Raw genomic sequence first — 19,494 nt, forward strand, 5'->3', positions numbered from 1 at the left:
ATGTTCACACGAGTCGTCATGGTGCCCTGTTGCCCCCGGTTATCTCTCTGGATGTTGGAGTTGGAGGGCCTCCTCACTCGAGGTTGGTGTGCCCACGGAGCAAACCCTGCAACTTCAGGGCATGGTTGGTGGTTAGGATCACCACGTGGGGTCCTTTTCCCTTAGGAGGGAGGTGGCCTTTTGGGCTGCTGATTTCCAGGTTTTTAGATACCGCCAGTATCTTGGCCAGATGTGGCAGTGAGCCAAGCCCCTTGGTGACCGTAGTTTATCCTACCTGGATGGCATTCTTGCATTGTTCCATTTCAAGTGGTCCCAGTTTTTGCACTAATTCTCCAATGGCGATTCACCTTTCACCGGGAATGTAAAGGTCAAAGGGTTTAGCTAAATTAGGGAGTTCCAGGGCAAGGGTCTGAATTGACTGCTCTTTCCATTCTTGAAAGGCCACTTCTGGATTCTATTCAAAAGGATCATCATCTTTTCCTTTCAGTGTTTCATATAGAGGCCCAGCTAGTAGACTGTAGTTAGGGATCCAGAAGCAGCAAACCCTGGCCTCCCCAGGAACCCCTAAGCTGTCTTCTAGTTTTAGAAAGGGGTAAGGCTGAAAATGGTTTCTTCCCTTTCCTGGGATGGGCTTCTCCGATCTTCTGTGAGAATGAAGCCCAGGCAGGTCACCGCAGTCTGTGATATTTGAGCTTTTTCTTGGACAACTTCTATCCTTTATTGGCTTGGTAGTTCAGAGGCCTCCTTAGTAGGGCTGGCGATCAGAATGTCGTCTGCGTACTGAAGGAGGGTTTCCTTTTCCAGAGGTAGAACTTTTAGGTCTTTAGCTAAGCTTTCCCCAAAGACGGTGTGGGAATTTTTGCACCCTTGGGGCAAGACGGCCCGGAAGTATTGTTTTAGTTGTATGTTGAGTCCTGCCACTCACAAGCCAAAATTTCTTGTGACTCTGGGACTAATGGAATGCAAAAGAAGGCATCATTGAAGACTAATACGGAATACCATGTCCTGGTGGTTGGTAGAATGACCAGCAGGGTGTAGGAATTAGGAGCAGCTGGAGGTATATCCTCGGTGGCTTCACTGACTGTCCTGACATCCTTTACCAGGTCCCCAGCAGCCCATGGGGCTCTCGTGGTCAGACCAATCCCAGAATATGGAGCTCACCTGGGCAGGTACCCCACCCCCACCCCAGCCCACGGGGCTCTCGTGGTCAGGCCCCTCCCAGGATACAGAGCTACCCTTGCAGGTACCGTGGCAGGGCTGGGCACACAGGAACCGTGCACATAGCCCTCATTGCAGAGCACCCCCAGCTCACCTGTCGCTCAGAGCTGACACAGAGCACCTCAGAGCAGGACTTGAACTAACAAACAGCAGCTGCGACAGGTCTGTGACCCTGGGCATCACTCTGTGTGGCCTCCCTCCACCTGGTCTTCCAGAGACTTCCACTGCACCCGGGGCACCAGGCCTCTGTCTCCAACCACCACCCACCCCTCCTCTCCCTGACTCCTGGGTTCCTCTCATTAGGAGAGGGTTTTCTTGAAGTTGTCTCCCACTCATGGGCCAGATAAAATGATTAGAAAACAAGCCAAAGCTGCAGCCCCTTGTCTATCCTGACTCTCAGGATCCCACACCTGTTCCTTGGACCTGGCCGGTTCAGCAAGTTCCATTTTCTGCAATTGTGAGCCCCTGAGGGGTGATGATTGGCTGACCTGGGCAGCCTTACCGTACTGGCCAGCCCTCCCCATCTGTGCCTGTGTTGAGATCAATATAAATACCACTCCAGGCAGCAAGAGCCCCTGCAGCCGTGCCTGACGCCATTTTCTCTGCCCCGTGAGCAGTCTCGGGGCTGGGCTGGTGGGAGGGAGGGAGAGGCCATGGCTTTGTGGGTGCCCAGTGTTAGTGGGGCTCTGCTGGACTTTCTGCAGCAGTTGCCAGGCTGCCACCTGCTAAAGAAGAGGATGTGTCACCCATACCTGCTGCTGGAATTTCTCCCTGGGCAGAGCTGGGGAAGGAAAAATGCAGTGGGGGCAGGGACAGGACGGGTATCTCAGGCAGGGAAATGGAAATCTTCCAGAAGAGCACCCAGGGCCAGGACCATCCTGGCTGGCCTGCAGGCACCAAGTCGGCCGGCATGCTGTCACTCGTGTGGCTCTATGGCCCTTCCTCTAGGCTTTCAAGTCCTTGTATATATTCAGGTGTTTTACCTGGGACGGGTGGGAATAGTTCAGCAGCAACTGGTCTGGGGCTCAGCTCACATTTACTCACAGATGCCTCGGCACGGTGCCCCAGTTTTGCAGTGAGGACGCTTGTTACGTGGGGGCTGCTGGCTGAATGGGAGACGATTCCCCACCACTGACCAACTTCAGAATTGTTTACAACTGGAGCAAGTGCCCTGATACGGTTTTCCTCTGTGGAACTGGTGGGTTCTGTGTTTTTTTTCTCTTTTTCGTTTTTGGTTCAAGGTAGATTTTATTCCTCTTTTTTGTATTTACAGATATAAGCATGGAAATAATTTATTCATATAAATACATGTATGTGAAGGGAATAATTGTTTTTTCTGTTTTATTTTTTAAATTTTATTTCTTTCTAATTTTGAATTTTATTTTATATTTTTATACAGCAGGTTCTTATTGGTTATCTATTTTACACATATAAATGTATACATGCCAATCCCAGTCTCTCAACTCCTCCCACCACCACCCCCCCAACAGCTTTCCCCCCTTGTTGTCCATACATTTGTTGTCTACATCTTTTACTCTATTTATGCCTTGCAAAATGGTTAATCTGTACAGTTATTCTAGGTTCCACATATATGCATGAATATACAAGATTTGTTTTTCTCTTTCTGACTTACTTCACTCTGTATGACAGTCTCTAGATCCATCGACGTCTCTACAAATGACCCAATTTCATTCCTTTTCATGGCTTAGTAATATTCCATTTTATATATGTACCACAGCTTTATGCATTCGTCTGTCTGTGGGCATTTAGGTTGCTTCCATTACCTCGATATTGTAAATAGTGATGCAATGAACATTGCGGTGAATGTCTCTTTTTGATTTATGGTTTTGTCTGGGTATATGTCCAGTACTGGGATTGCTGTATCATATGGTAATTCTATTGTTAGTTTCTTAAGAAACTCCATATTGTTCTCCATAGTGACTGTATCAATTTATATTCCCAACAATAGTGGAAGAGGGTTCCTTTTCTCCACACCCTTTCGGACATTTTTTGTTTGTAGAATTTCTGATGATACCCATTCTATCAGGTATGAGATGATACCTCATTGTTGAGTCCATTTTGTTGAGCAAGGGGTAGGTCTAGTCTATTACATATTTGGCTTATGGAACGGTATCTGTGTTAAATTCAAACTATGGTTTCATGCAGCACCCCAACTCACCTTCCCCCTTAAGCAAGCATAAGTTGGTTTTCTAAACATGAGACCCTGTTCTGTTTTGTAACTCAGTTCATGTGTAGCCAAGTTCACATTCCTTGTATTAGTGATATCTTATGATGTTTCTTTTTCTGTGTGACTTATTTCCGTTAGAATCATCATACCTGAATCCACTCATTATGCTGCTACCGGCCTGATGACATAGATTTCATTGCTGAGTGATATTACATTGTACGTAAGTACCACAACTTCTTTATCCATTTTTCACTTTCTGCGATATTGAACTTGTACCGTAAACGAGGTTCTTGTAAACAGAGCCGTCCCAAACTTTTGGGTGGCTGTGTCTTTTTGATTTTAATTTCCCTAAGCTATAGGACCATAAGTGGAAGTGCCCTAGGCTCTGTTGCTTTGTTTTTTAGATGTTTCAGGAAACACCATACACTTCTTCTGAGTGGCTGTTGGCAATTTACATCCCGCCCATCAGCATAAAAAGGCTCCCAGTTCTCCATGGCCTGTCCTGCCTCTCTGGTTTTTACACTTATTTCAGATGGCCCTCTTGACCGGGGGGAAGTGAGACTTCATTGTAGTGCAGATTTCCTTTGCAAGCTTGCTTGGTTGGCCAAAAAGGGCGTATGCGTTTTTTCCTGAATATATTCAGGAAAAAACGCAAACACACTTTTTGGCCAAGTGCATCATTGTGGACGTTCTGCCTCTTTTCCTATGCTTTAAATGCAATTCCAGTCTATCTCCTGAAATCGGTTTCCTGCAATTCTGCCCCGCTTTCAAGTCCTCTTGGCAGCCTTACTTCAGTATATTTTTGGACGATAGCTGTCATTTATAACTCTGCAGGTTTGTGAATTACAGAGCCCCTGAGCTCCTTTCTTCAACTTGCTTTCTTGTGAGCTGGCCGCAACACCGCACGATTGCTTCAGGCCCTAATCTGGTTCCGGCATGGCACGCTGAGCCTTTGGTTAATTCCTCTTCCTGGTGGGAAATGAGAGTTAAATTTGCCCGTCCAGACACCTCCAGCTAGTCTCTCATTGGTTCTCCCTATTCCTGTTCATCTTCCGCAGAAATTGCAAACTGGGCCAAACAGGAGGTTAAAGGCACTGACTCTCCAAGTCAGGAGAGTGTTAGTAAAGCGTCTGGAATGTTGCACCCGAGTACCAGGGGATGAAAACTGAGACATAATTGAACACGTCTCCCGATCACACGGTTGATCATACTATTGGCTCCACATGCATGTTTCAGCTGAAGGAAGAATCCCTTAAACCTGGAGAGTTGAGACCCGTGGAATGGGTACCATGCAATATGACTTCAAAGGGTCTTCATTTGCTCACCGAACCTCTCCAATCCTATCACTGCTGCGTTTATGCCCCTGTACACACGCTTGATTCTCTTTTGGAGACATAGCAATCCATAGGTTTTAAGGTACTTACTAGTCATGTACATATTTAGGCGTTTAATATGGGGTGTTGAGTCCATTTCGTTGAGCAAGGAGTAGCTCTTGTCTATTCCATATTTGGCTTAAGGAACTTTATCTGTGCTCATTTCAATCTCTGGTTTTATGCAACACCCCAACTCACCTTTCCCCTGAAGCAAGCATAAGTTGGTTTTCTACATTTGAGACCCTCTTCTGTTTTGTAATCCAGTTCCTGTGTAGCCAAGTTTACATTCCGTGTATTAGTGATATCTTATGATGTTTCTTTTTCTGTGTGACTTATTTCAGTTAGAATCATCATACCTGAATCCACTCATTATGCTGCTATGGGCCTGATGACATAGATTTCATTGCTGAGTGATATTCCATTGTACGTAAGTACCACAACTTCTTTTTCCATTTTTCACTTCCTGCGATATTGAACTTGTACCGTAAACGAGGTTCTTGTAAACAGAGCCGTCCCAAACTTTGAGGTGGCTGTGTCTTTTTGATTATAATTTCCCTAATCTATAGGACCATAAGTGGAAGTGCCCTAGGCTCTGTTGCTTTGTTTTTTAGATGTTTCAGGAAACACCATACACTTCTCCCGAGTGGCTGTTGGCAATTTACATCCCGCCCATCAGCATAACAAGGCTCCCAGTTCTCCATGGCCTGTCCTGCCTTTCTGGATTTTACACTTTTTTCAGATGGCCCTTTTGACCGGGGGGAAGTGAGACTTCATTGTAGTGCAGATTTCCTTTGCAAGCTTGCTTGGTTGGCCAAAAAGGGCGTATGTTTTTTCCTGAATATATTCAGGAAAAAACGCATACGCCCTTTTTGGCCAAGTGCATCATTGTCGACGTTCTGCCTCTTTTCCTATGCTTTAAATGTAATTCCAGTCTACCTCCTGAAATCGGTTTCCTGCAATTCTGCCTTGCTTTCAATGCCTCTTCATAGCCTTACCTCAATATATTTTTTGAAAATACTTGGCCTTTATAACTCTGCAGGTTTTTGAATTGCAGTGGCCCTTAGCTCCATTTTTCAGCTCTTATTTTTGTGATCTTGCCTCATAACCACAGGATTCCTTCAGGCCCTATTCTTCTTCTGGGGCACCTTGCTGTGCCTTTGGTTTATTCTTCTTACTGATGTGAAATTAGAGTGACATGTGCCCATTGAAACCGCTACAGCTAGTTTCTCACTGGTTCCCCCTATTCCCATTCATCCTCCGCACTAACTGCAGACTGTGCGATACCAGAACTTAAAGGCATTGACTCTCCATGTGGGGATGTTGTTAGTAAAGCGGCTGGAATGTCGATCCGGAGTCCCAGGAGAGGAAAAATGAGGTGCATTTTAGAAACCTTTCCCGATCATATGGTATACCAGTCGCTGGGTTTCCCAAGCATGGTTTAGCTGTAGGAAGATTCCCTTCAACCTGGAGTGTTGGGACACTTGGAATGAGTAGCATGAAGTATTGCATTAAACTTTTGGCAGTTGCTCACCAAAGCTCACCAATCCTCTCATCCCCAAGTGTCCAGCCTTATGTCTTATCCAGCTGTGGGTTTATATGTGGTCAATCCAGGTTGCATCACAGCCCCTGAGCAAATTTTGTAAGAATTTTTCTCTCTTTCATTGTTTCTGTGTTTTGTTTTTAAAATTTATTTCTATAATGGGGTTTAGCTCATTTTCACTGCTGTGTTTGTGCCGCTCTGCACACACTTGATTCCCTTATGGAGATATATCAATACATGGGTTTTAAGATTCTTATTACTCAGATATATTTCTCTGCGGTGTATAGGGTGTGTTGAGGCCAGTTCATTGAGCAAGGTGTAGATCTTGTCTAATATCTATTTGGTTTATTGAATGGTATCTGTGCTAATTTCAAACTCTGGTTTTATGCATCACCCCACCTCTCCTTTCCCCTTAAGCTGACATAAGTGTGTTTTCTAAATGTGAGACACTGTTCTGTTCAGTAATTCATTTCTTGTGCAGCCATATTTACCCTCCCTCTATAAGTGATATCTTATGATATGTTTCTTTTTCTGTTTGACTTATTTCAAGTAGTATTATCGGACCTAAATCCACTCTTTATCCTTCTACTAACCTTATTACATTGATTTCATGGTGAAGAGATATTCCATTGTACATAAGTACCACATCTTCTTTATCCATTGTTCTCTTTCCTGGGATATTTAAGGTGTACTGAAGTTGAGGTTCTTGTAAACAGAGTAGCCCTAAACTGTGGTGTGCTTGTGTCTTGTTGATTTTTAGACTTCCCTAGATATACTCCCATGATTTGAAGTGTCCTATGCTTTGTAGCTCTGTTTTTTAGATGATTTAGGAACCACCATACACTTCTCCAGAGTGGCTCTCGGCAGTTCGCACACTGCCCATCAGCGTATAAAGGCTCCCTGTTCTCCATGGCCTGTCCTGCATTTCTGGTTTTTACAATTTTTTAGGATGGCCCTTTTGACCGGTGGGAAATGAGACTTCTTTGTTGTGCACATTTGCATTGCTTGCTTGCTTCGTTGCCCATAAAGTGCATATGCGTTTTTTCCTGGGTATAATCAGGAAAAAACGCATACGCCCTTTTGGGCCAACTGCATCATTGTCGAAATTCTGCCGCTTTTCATGTGCTTTAAAGACGAGTCCAATCTATCTTTTGAAATCTGTTTCTTGCAATTCTGTCTTGCATTCAGATCCTCTTCTTTGCCTTACCTCAACATATTTTTGGACGTTAGTTTTCATTTATAACTCTGCAGGTTTGTGAATTGCAGTTACCCTGAGCTCCATTTTTTAAGTTGCTCTTTTGTGAGCTGGCCTCAAACCCGCAGGATTGCTTCAGGCCCTATTTTGGCTCCAGCGAGGCGGGCTGAGCCTTTTTTCAATTCTTATTCTTAATGGGAAATTAGAGTGATATGTGCCCGTCCAAACCCCTACAACTATTCTCTCATTGGTTCCCCCTCTTCCCGTTCATCCTCCTCACAATTTGCAAAATGTGTGAAACAGAAGTTGAAATGTGCTGATTCTCCAAGTGGGGAGATTCTAAGTAACGTGGCTGGAATGGTGAACAGGAGCACCAGGAGAGGATAAATGAGCTGCATTTTAGACACATCTCCCGATCACATGGTGTACAGTCCTCTGGGTTTTCCATGCATGTTTTAGCTGTAGGAAGATCCCTTGAACCTGCAGATTTGGGACCCATTGAATGGGTACCAGGTAGTATTACTTTAAAGGGTGTGCATTTCCTCACCCAACCTCACATTTCTCTTAGTGCAAACAGTTTCCAGCCTTATGTCTCATCCTGCTGTGGGTCTAGATGTGTTCAATCCATGTTGCATCACCATCCCTGAGGAAAAGTTGTAAGAGGTTTTCTCTGTCTCTCTGTCGTTTATTTTTTTCAATTTATTACTATATTGGTTACAGCTGATTTTCAAAGCTCTGTTTCTTGCTGCTGTACATCCACTTGATTCACGTACAGAGAGACATCAGTAAATTCTTTTTCAGATTCTTACCAGTCGTATATATTCTTTTCCGGTGACTTGAGTGTGCTGAGTGCAGTTCTTTTAGCTACCGTGTAGGTCTTGTTGATTATCAGTTTGGTATTTGGAATGGTATCTTTGCTAATTTCAACCTCCTGGATGATGCCTCACCCCTCCCCACCTTTCCCGTTTAGCAGCCTTATGCGTGTTTTCTACATATTTGACTATGTTTTTGTTTTGTAATTTATTTCATGTGTAGCCATTTTGGATTCCACCTTTAAGTGATATCTTATGATATGTGTCTTTTTCTTTTTGAATTATGTCACTTAGAATGATCATACGTAACTCCTCCGGAGTTGTTACAACTGGCCATATTTCATTGATTTCCAGGCTGAATAATATTCCACTCTACCTAAGTACCACATCTCTATCCATTTTTTCTCTCCAGAGGCATTTAAGTTATATCCTAGTCAAGGATCTTTTAAACAGAGAGGGGGTAAACATTGGGGTGCCTGTGTCCTCTCGATTTTTGTTTTTCCCAAGATATACGCCCATGAGTGCAAGTGCCCTATGCTCTGTAGCTCATTTTTTAGATGCTTTAGTAAACACAATACACTTCTCCAGAATGGCCGTTGGCAATATACATTTCCACTATAAGTCTCACAGGGCTCCCTCTTCTCCTTGCCCTGTCCTGCATTTCTGTTGTTTACGCTTTATGAGGATGGCTCTTCTGACTGATGCGAAGTGATATCTTTTGTAGTATTGACTTCCAGTGCCCACCTCTTTGGTTGGCTAAAAATGTGTATGCCCTTTTCTTGAATATATACACAAAAAAACGCATACACCCTTTTTGGCCAACTGCAATGTTGGCAATGTTCAGCTCCTTTTCTTGTGCTTAATGGCGAGTCCTTTCTACCTCCTCAAATCCCTTTCCTGCCATTCTCCCTTGCTTACAAGTCCTCTTCTCTGACTTTCCTCAAGACATTTTTCAGTGATGGATATTTTCAACTCTGCAGTTTCGTGAATTTTACTGCCCCTGAGTTCCATTGTTCAACTTGTGTTTATGGGAACTGGCCACAAAGCAGCGGGATTTCCTCAAGCCCTATACTGTTTCCATGGGCAACCCTAGCCTTTGGTCAATTCGTCTTCCTGATTGGAAATTAGAGTGACATGTGCCTGTCTGAACACCTAGGACTTGTCTCTCATTGTTCCTCATCCTTCCGCTTCATCCTCTGGACAAATTCCAAACTGTACGCAACAGGATGTTGACAGTGCTGACCTCTCCAAGTGGGGAGACTGTTAGTAAAGACGCTGGAGGGGTGAACCCGAGCACCAGGAGATGAGGAGATGAGATGCCTTTTCCAAACTCTTCCCGATCAGACGGTATACCATCCTCTGGGTGTGACAGACATGTTTTAGCAGTAGGACGAGTCCCATTCATGTAAGGAGAACACCAGGGCTTTTTCAAAATCAGTGTCCCCGAAACCCAAACTGGGGAATTTTTTAAGCTACGGCTACACATATGTTCATTAAGGGCCTTGGGAAGTAGGCAGAGTCCAAACTTTAGATGATTGAAGTCTTCAGGGTCAGAAGCACTCACCACTAGCTTCCCTTAGGTTACACTTTAACTGTCATTGATAGATGATGTCAATAAAAATATCTATTCTTTTTCAGATTATTTCCCCTTATAGGTTATTGCAAAATGTTGAGTGTAGTTCCCTGTGCTATACAGTAGTTCCTTGTTGATGATCTATTTTATACATAGCAGTGTGTATGTGTTAATCCCAAACTGTTAATTTATCCCTCCTCCCACCTTTCCCCTTTGGTAATAATAAATTATAAGATTTTATACATCTCAGAAATGGGGGAGCTGAAAGAGAGGTATCATTTTCAATGGAAAAGCATTTAAAACAAGATTGAAGCTTTAACCAAGATTATTAGATGTACATCCTTGGAAAGAAATCACTTCGTTTCTCTAATATTGACCTGACAAATAAGACAAACCTTTTCACTGAACTTGCTTATAATAAAGTGATGGAAATATCAAATGGAAGTGTTAGAAACATCTTATTTTACCCGAGCCTTATACACTGTTCTATGTTAACTACAGTTTGGCTCACACATCTGTTCATTGAGGTTACAATAGTCTCAATTTCTGTTACTGATCCTCCAGAGTGGACACCAACAAGTGTCCCCCTGCCCAGTGTCATTGGGGCCAACAGATCGAGACTGAGTTTGGTTCACAAGCAAAGGAAACTTTATATTTTGATCAGAGAATGGAGAGGTGAGAGCATGCACTACCCCGTGGGCTGTGGGCTGGGCTGCTGTGTAGAGATCCTGTCAGAGTCAGTGGGAGGGAGGGGGCGGAGCTCTCGAGGGCCGGGTTGGCTGCAGCTCAGGCTCTATATCGCGGAGTCTGCACTGGGCCCCAGGAGCTGAGGTGTCGACCCAGCCATTCTGCACTAGGAACTCTGGTCTGAAGTGCCGGGTGTGGAACCTCTGCATGCGGGACCCTAGGAGCACATGAAATTAGACAAAGCACAAAGGATAAAAAAGGTTAGTCTTGACTTTATTGCCCAGATTCTATTTTTATCTCCCAGGGATTTTTAATGGGCTTTGCTGGGGACAAACCCCTCCTCTGCCTTTTGTCCCGTTCCTCATTCTTGGAGTGCTGAGGGTGCAGACCCTTCTTCTGTAACTGCTGAGTGCTGAATTGGGAGCCCTCATACCCGGGGGCGAGGGTCAGAGCTTCTCCCCAGCAGCCTCCAGGTGACGTTGATTGTCCCCAGGCCCCCTGCCTCCCTGCTCGTCCACTTGAGCACCAGCATTGGAAGTGTTATAGATTCTAATGACCTTTAAGGGTCCAGGAAAGAGATGTGCAGAGACGCTGTGGGGGTCGGTTTCACCCCGCCCCACATTTGTTCGGCCACCTTAGGCTGATCGTTTCTGCCAGCCTAGATGCTCTGACCAGTAGTCTGCGCTTTCTTCAATTAGGCCCCTGAATTAACGTACAAACAGCACCAGGTGTCAGAGCCCTGCCCGGTCAACTACCAGACAGTCCAGGGTCAGTGGTGGTCAAGGACCATGATGGCCACTGAGTCAACAGCCTTTTGAAGTAAACAGGAGTCCAGCCAGTCTTATTGGCCACCATCATCACAATGTCTGTAGGCTTTTCTATGGTGACAGTGTGATATACGGTTCCCCCGCCAAGATTATTAGCTCCCCTCTGGGTGCAGTAAGTCCTGCAAGCAGTAGTCTACTCTTTTGGGACACACTCTTGTTGTTTTATGAGAGAAACTCCAGGTCAAGTGATGTTCACACGAGTCGTCATGGTGCCCTGTTGCCCCCGGTTATCTCTCTGGATGTTGGAGTTGGAGGGCCTCCTCACTCGAGGTTGGTGTGCCCACGGAGCGAACCCTGTAACTTCAGGGCATGGTTGGTGGTTAGGATCACCACGTTGGGTCCTTTTCCCTTAGGAGAGAGGTGGCCTTTTGGGCTGCTGATTTCCAGGTTTTTAGATACCGCCAGTATCTTGGCCAGATGTGGCAGTGGGCCAAGCCCCTTGGTGACCGTAGTTTATCCTACCTGGATGGCATTCTTGCATTGTTCCATTTCAAGTGGTCCCAGTTTTTGCACTAATTCTCCAATGGCGATTCACCTTTCACCGGGAATGTAAAGGTCAAAGGGTTTTGCTAAATTAAGGAGTTCCAGGGCAAGGGTCTGAATTGACTGCTCTTTCCATTCTTGAAAGGCCACTTCTGGATTCTATTCAAAAGGATCATCATCTTTTCCTTTCAGTGTTTCATATAGAGGCCCAGCTAGTAGACTGTAGTTAGGGATCCAGAAGCAGCAAACCCTGGCCTCCCCAGGAACCCCTAAGCTGTCTTCTAGTTTTAGAAAGGGGTAAGGCTGAAAATGGTTTCTTCCCTTTCCTGGGATGGGCTTCTCCGACCTTCTGTGAGAATGAAGCCCAGGCAGGTCACCGCAGTCTGTGATATTTGAGCTTTTTCTTGGACAACTTCTATCCTTTATTGGCTTGGTAGTTCAGAGGCCTCCTTAGTAGGGCTGGCGATCAGAATGACATCTGCGTACTGAAGGAGGGTTTCCTTTTCCAGAGGTAGAACTTTTAGGTCTTTAGCTAAGCTTTCCCCAAAGATGGTGTGGGAATTTTTGCACCCTTGGGGCAAGACGGCCCGGAAGTATTGTTTTAGTTGTATGTTGAGTCCTGCCACTCACAAGCCAAAATTTCTTGTGACTCTGGGACTAATGGAATGCAAAAGAAGGCATCATTGAAGACTAATACGGAATACCATGTCCTGGTGGTTGGTAGAATGACCAGCAGGCTGTAGGAATTAGGAGCAACTGGAGGTATATCCTCGGTGGCTTCACTGACTGTCCTGACATCCTTTACCAGGTCCCCAGCAGCCCATGGGGCTCTCGTGGTCAGACCAATCCCAGAATATGGAGCTCACCTGGGCAGGTACCCCACCCCCACCCCAGCCCACGGGGCTCTTGTGGTCAGGCCCCTCCCAGGATACAGAGCTACCCTTGCAGGTACCGTGGCAGGGCTGGGCACACAGGAACCGTGCACATAGCCCTCATTGCAGAGCACCCCCAGCTCACCTGTCGCTCAGAGCTGACACAGAGCACCTCAGAGCAGGACTTGAACTAACAAACAGCAGCTGCGACAGGTCTGTGACCCTGGGCATCATTCTGTGTGGCCTCCCTCCACCTGGTCTTCCAGAGACTTCCACTGCACCCGGGGCACCAGGCCTCTGTCTCCAACCACCACCCACCCCTCCTCTCCCTGACTCCTGGGTTCCTCTCATTAGGAGAGGGTTTTCTTGAAGTTGTCTCCCACTCATGGGCCAGATAAAATGATTAGAAAACAAGCCAAAGCTGCAGCCCCTTGTCTATCCTGACTCTCAGGAGCCCACACCTGTTCCTTGGACCTGGCCAGTTCAGCAAGTTCCATTTTCTGCAACTGTGAGCCCCTGAGGGGTGATGATTGGCTGACCTGGGCAGCCTACCATGCCGGCCAGCCCTCCCCAGGTGTGCCTGGGTTGAGATCAATATAAATACCACTCCAGGCAGCAAGAGCCCCTGCAGCCGTGCCTGACGCCATTTTCTCTGCCCTGTCAGCAGTCTCGGGGCTGGGCTGGTGGGAGGGAGTGAGAGGCCACGGCTTTGTGGGTGGCCCAGTGTGAGTGGGCCTCTGCTGGACTTTCTGAAGCAGTTGCCAGGCTGCCACCTGCTAAAGAAGAGGATATGTCACCCATACCTGCTGCTGGAATTTCTCCCTGGGCAGAGGTGAGGAAGGAAAAAAGCAGTGGGGGCAGGGACAGGACGGGTATCTCAGGCAGGGAAATGGAAATCTTCCAGAAGAGCAGGGCCAGAACCATCCTGGCTGGCCTGCAGGCACCAAGTCGGCCGGCATGCTGTCACTTGTGTGGCTCTATGGCCCTTCCTCTAGGCTTTCAAGTCCTTGTATATATTCAGGTGTTTTACCTGGGACGGGTGGGAATAGTTCAGCAGCAACTGGCCTGGGGCTCAGCTCACGTTTACTCACAGATGCCTCGGCACGGTGCCCCAGCTTTGCAATGAGGACGCTTGTTGCGTGGGGGCTGCTGGCTGAATGGGAGACGATTCCCCACCACTGACCAACTTCAGAATTGTTTACAACTGGAGCAAGTGCCCTGATACGGTTTTCCTCTGTGGAACTGGTGGGTTCTGTGTTTTTTTTCTCTTTTTCGTTTTTGGTTCAAGGTAGATTTTATTCCTCTTTTTTGTATTTACAGATATAAGCATGGAAATAATTTATTCATATAAATACATGTATGTGAAGGGAATAATTGTTTTTTCTGTTTTATTTTTTAAATTTTATTTCTTTCTAATTTTGAATTTTATTTTATATTTTTATATAGCAGGTTCTTATTGGTTATTTATTTTACACATATAAATGTATACATGCCAATCCCAGTCTCTCAACTCCTCCCACCACCACCCCCCCAACAGCTTTCCCCCCTTGTTGTCCATACATTTGTTGTCTACATCTGTTGCTCTATTTATGCCTTCCAAAATGGTTAATCTGTACAGTTTTTCTAGGTTCCACATATATGCATGAATATACAAGATTTGTTTTTCTCTTTCTGACTTACTTCACTCTGTATGACAGTCTCTAGATCCATCGACGTCTCTACAAATGACCCAATTTCATTCCTTTTCATGGCTTAGTAATATTCCATTTTATATATGTACCACGGCTTTATGCATTCGTCTGTCTGTGGGCATTTAGGTTGCTTCCATTACCTCGATATTGTAAAGAGTGAGGCAATGAACATTGCGGTGAATGTCTCTTTTTCATTTATGGTTTTGTCTGGGTATATGTCCAGTACTGGGATTGCTGTATCATATGGTAATTCTATTGTTAGTTTCTTAAGAAACTCCATATTGTTCTCCATAGTGACTGTATGAATTTATATTCCCAACAATAGTGGAAGAGGGTTCCTTTTCTCCACACCCTTTCCAGCATCTTTTGATTGTAGATTTTCTGATGATGCCTATTTTATCAAGTGTGAGGTGATACCTCATTGTTGAGTCCATTTTGTTGAGCAAGGGGTAGGTCTTGTCTATTACATATTTGGCTTATGGAACGGTATCTGCGCTAAATTCAAACTCTGGTTTTATGCAGCACCCCAACTCACCTTCCCCCTTAAGAAAGCATAAGTTGGTTTTCTAAACTTGAGACCCTGTTCTGTTTTGTAACTCAGTTCATGTGTAGCCAAGTTCACATTCCGTGTATTAGTGATATCTTATGATGTTTCTTTTTCTGTGTGACTTATTTCAGTTAGAATCATCATACCTGAATCCACTCATTATGCTGCTACCGGCCTGATGACATAGATTTCATTGCTGAGTGATATTGCATTGTACGTAAGTACCACAACTTCTTTATCCATTTTTGACTTTCTGCGATATTGAACTTGTACCGTAAACGAGGTTCTTGTAAACAGAGCCGTCCCAAACTTTGGGGTGGCTGTGTCTTTTTTATTTTAATTTCCCTAAGCTATAGGACCATAAGTGGAAGTGCCCTAGGCTCTGTTGCTTTGTTTTTTAGATGTTTCAGGAAACACTATACACTTCTCCCGAGTGGCTGTTGGCAATTGACATCCCGCCCATCAGCATAAAAAGGCTCCCAGTTCTCCATGGCCTGTCCTGCCTTTCTGGTTTTTACACTTATTTCAGATGGCCCTTTTGACCGGGGGGAAGTGAGACTTCATTGTAGTGCAGATTTCTTTGCAAGCTTGCTTGGTTGGCCAAAAAGTGCGTATGCGTTTTTTCCTGAATATATTCAGGAAAAAACGCATACGCACTTTTTGGCCAAGTGCATCATTGTGGACGTTCTGCCTCTTTTCCTATGCTTTAAATGCAATTCCAGTCTACCTCCTGATATCGGTTGCCTGCAATTCTGCCCCGCTTTCAAGTCCTCTTGGCAGCCTTACTTCAGTATATTTTTGGACGATAGCTGTCATTTATAACTCTGCAGGTGTGTGAATTACAGTGCCCCTGAGCTCCTTTCTTCAACTCGTTTTCTTGTGAGCTGGCCGCAACACCGCAGGATTGCTTCAGGCCCCAATCTGGTTCTGGCACGGCATGCTGAGCCTTTGGTTAATTCCTCTTCCTGGTGGGAAATGAGAGTTAAATTTGCCCGTCCAGACACCTCCAGCTTGTCTCTCATTGGTTCTCCCTATTCCTGTTCATCTTCTGCAGAAATTGCAAACTGGGCCAAACAGGAGGTTAAAGGCACTGACTCCTCAAGTTGGGAGAGTGTTAGTAAAGCATCTGGAATGTTGCAACCGAGTACCAGTGGAGGAAAACTGAGACATATTGGAACACGTCTCCCGATCACACAGTTGATCATACTCTGGGTTCCAAATGCATGCTTTGGCTGAAGGAAGAATCCCTTAAACCTGAAGAGTTGAGACCCGTGGAATGGGTACCATGCAATATGACTTCAAAGGGTCTTCATTTGCTCACCGAACCTCTCCAATCCTATCACTGCTGCGTTTATGCCCCTGTACACACGCTTGATTCTCTTTCGGAGACATAGCAATCCATAGGTTTTAAGATACTTACTAGTCAGGTATATTCTTAGGCGTTTAATATGGGGTGTTGAGTCCACTTCGTTGAGCAAGGAGTAGCTCTTGTCTATTCCATATTTGGCTTAAGGAGCTTTATCTGTGCTCATTTCAATCTCTGGTTTTATGCAGCACCCCAACTCACCTTTCCCCTTAAGCCAGCATAAGTTGGTTTTCTAAATTTGAGACCCTCTTCTGTTTTGTAATCCAGTTCCTGTGTAGCCAAGTTTACATTCCGTGTATTAGTGATATCTTATGATGTTTCTTTTTCTGTGTGACTTATTTCAGTTAGAATCATCATACCTGAATCCACTCATTATGCTGCTACAGGCTTGATGACATAGTTTTCATTGCTGAGTGATATTGCATTGTACGTAAGTACCACAACTTCTTTATCCATTTTTCACTTTCTGCGATATTGAACTTGTACCGTAAACGAGGTTCTTGTAAACAGAGCTGTCCGAAACTTTGGGGTGGCTTTTCCTTTTTGATTTTAATTTCCCTAAGCTATAGGACCATAAGTGGACGTGCCCTAGGCTCTGTTGCTTTGTTTTTTAGATGTTTCAGGAAACACCATACACTTCTCCAAAGTGGCTGTTGGCAATTTACATCCCGCCCATCAGCATAACAAGGCTCCCAGTTCTCCATGGCCTGTCCTGCCTTTCTGGATTTTACACTTCTTTCAGATGGCCCTTTTGACAGGGGGAAGTGAGACTTCATTGTAGTGCAGATTTCCTTTGCAAGCTTGCTTGGTTGGCCAAAAAGGGCGTATGCGTTTTTTCCTGAATATATTCAGGAAAAAACGCATACGCCCTTTTTGGCCAAGTGCATCATTGTGGACGTTCTGCCTCTTTTCCTATGCTTTAAATGCAATTCCAGTCTACCTCCTGAAATGGGTTTCCTGCAATTCTGCCCCGCGTTCAAGTCCTCTTGGCAGCATTACTTCAGTATATTTTTGGACGATAGCTGTCATTTATAACTCTGCAGGTTTGTGAATTACAGTGCCCCTGAGCTCCTTTCTTCAACTCGCTTTCTTGTGAGCTGGCCGCAACACCGCAGGATTGCTTCAGGCCCTAATCTGGTTCCGGCACGGCACGCTGAGCCTTTGGTTAATTCCTCTTCCTGGTGGGAAATGAGAGTTAAATTTGCCCGTCCAGACACCTCCAGCTAGTCTCTCATTGGTTCTCCCTATTCCTGTTCATCTTCCGCAGAAATTGCAAACTGGGCCAAACAGGAGGTTAAAGGCACTGACTCTCCAAGTCAGGAGAGTGTTAGTAAAGCCTCTGGAATGTTGCACCCGAGTACCAGGGGATGAAAACTGAGATATATTTGAACACGTCTCCCGATCACACGGTTGATCATACTCTGGGTTCCACATGCATGTTTTAGCTGAAGGAAGAATCCCTTAAACCTGGAGAATTGAGACCCGTGGAATGGGTACCATGCAATATGACTTCAAAGGGTCTTCATTTGCTCACTGAACCTCTCCAATCCTATCACTGTTGCGTTTATGCCCATGTACACACGCTTGATTCTCTTTCAGAGACATAGCAATCCATAGGTTTTAAGATACTTACTAGTCAGGTACATTCTTAGGCGTTTAATATGGGGTGTTGAGTCCATTTCGTTGAGCAAGGAGTAGCTCTTGTCTATTCCATATTTGGCTTAAGGACCTTTATCTGTGCTCATTTCAATCTCTGGTTTTATGCAGCACCCCAACTCACCTTTCCCGTTAAGCCAGCATAAGTTGGTTTTCTAAATTTGAGACCCCCTTCTGTTTTGTAATCCAGTTCCTGTGTAGCCAAGTTTACATTCCGTGTATTAGTGATATCTTATGATGTTTCTTTTTCTGTGTGACTTATTTCAGTTAGAATCATCATACCTGAATCCACTCATTATGCTGCTACGGGCCTGATGACATAGATTTCATTGCTGAGTGATATTGCATTGTACGTAAGTACCACAGCTTATTTATCCATTTTTTAACTTTCTGTGATATTGAACTTGTACCGTAAACACGGTTCTTGTAAACAGAGCCGTCCCAAACTTTGGGGTGGCTGTGTCTTTTTGATTTTAATTTCCCTAAGCTATAGGACCATAAGTGGAAGTGCCCTAGGCTCTGTTGCTTTGTTTTTTAGATGTTTCAGGAAACACCATACACTTCTCCCAAGTGGCTGTTGGCAATTTACATCCTGCCCATCAGCATAACAATGCTCCCAGTTCTCCATGGCCTGTCCTGCCTTTCTGGATTTTACACTTTATTCAGATGTCCCTTTTGACCGGGGGGAAGTGAGACTTCATTGTAGTGCAGATTTCCTTTGCAAGCTTGCTTGGTTGGCCAAAAAGGGCGTATGCGTTTTTCCCTGAATATATTCAGGAAAAAACGCAGACGCCCTATTTGGCCAAGTGCATCATTGTCGACGTTCTGTCTCTTTTCCTATGCTTTCAATGCAATTCCAGTCTACCTCCTGAAATCGGTTTCCTGCAATTCTACCCCGCTTTCAAGTCCTCTTGGCAGCCTTACTTCAGTATATTTTTGGACGATAGCTGTCATTTATAACTCTGCAGGTTTGTGAATTACAGTGTCCCTGAGCTCCTTTCTTCAACTCGCTTTCTTGTGAGCTGGCAGCAACACCACAGGATTGCTTCAGGCCCTAATCTGGTCCTGGCACGGCACGCTGAGCCTTTGGTGAATTCCTCTTCCTGGTGGGAAATGAGAGTTAAATTTGCCCGTCCAGACACCTCCAGCTAGTCTCTCATTGGTTCTCCCTATTCCTGTTCATCTTCCGCAGAAATTGCAAACTGGGCCAAACAGGAGGTTAAAGGCACTGACTCTCCAAGTCAGGAGAGTGTTAGTAAAGCATCTGGAATGTTGCAGCCGAGTACCAGGGGACGAAAACTGAGACATATTGGAACACGACTCCCGATCACACGGTTGATCATAGTCTGGGTTCCACATGCATGTTTTAGCTGAAGGAAGAATCCCTTAAACCTGGAGAGTTGAGACCCGTGGAATGGGTACCATGCAATATGACTTCAAAGGGTCTTCATTTGCTCACCGAACCT

The 19,494-nt window shown here is 45.1% G+C and overlaps 1 long non-coding RNA gene across 3 annotated transcripts in view; it reads left to right on the plus strand.

The window, feature by feature from the left end:
* The window catches only part of LOC125963368 (uncharacterized), a 441,676-nt gene that overhangs the window by 34,804 nt on the left and 387,378 nt on the right, over nucleotides 1-19,494 (plus strand). Inside the window, exon 1 of one of the 3 annotated variants that reach the window (XR_007475236.1) lies at nucleotides 10,491-10,574. The exons of the other annotated variants lie outside the window; for them this stretch is intronic. This is a non-coding gene — a long non-coding RNA (uncharacterized LOC125963368). Of the gene's footprint in view, nucleotides 1-10,490; nucleotides 10,575-19,494 lie in introns of those variants that run through there. 3 annotated transcript variants of the gene reach the window in all.

This window comes from Orcinus orca, unplaced genomic scaffold, assembly GCF_937001465.1.
Source record: "Orcinus orca unplaced genomic scaffold, mOrcOrc1.1 scaffold_61, whole genome shotgun sequence".
NCBI lineage: Eukaryota > Metazoa > Chordata > Mammalia > Artiodactyla > Delphinidae > Orcinus > Orcinus orca.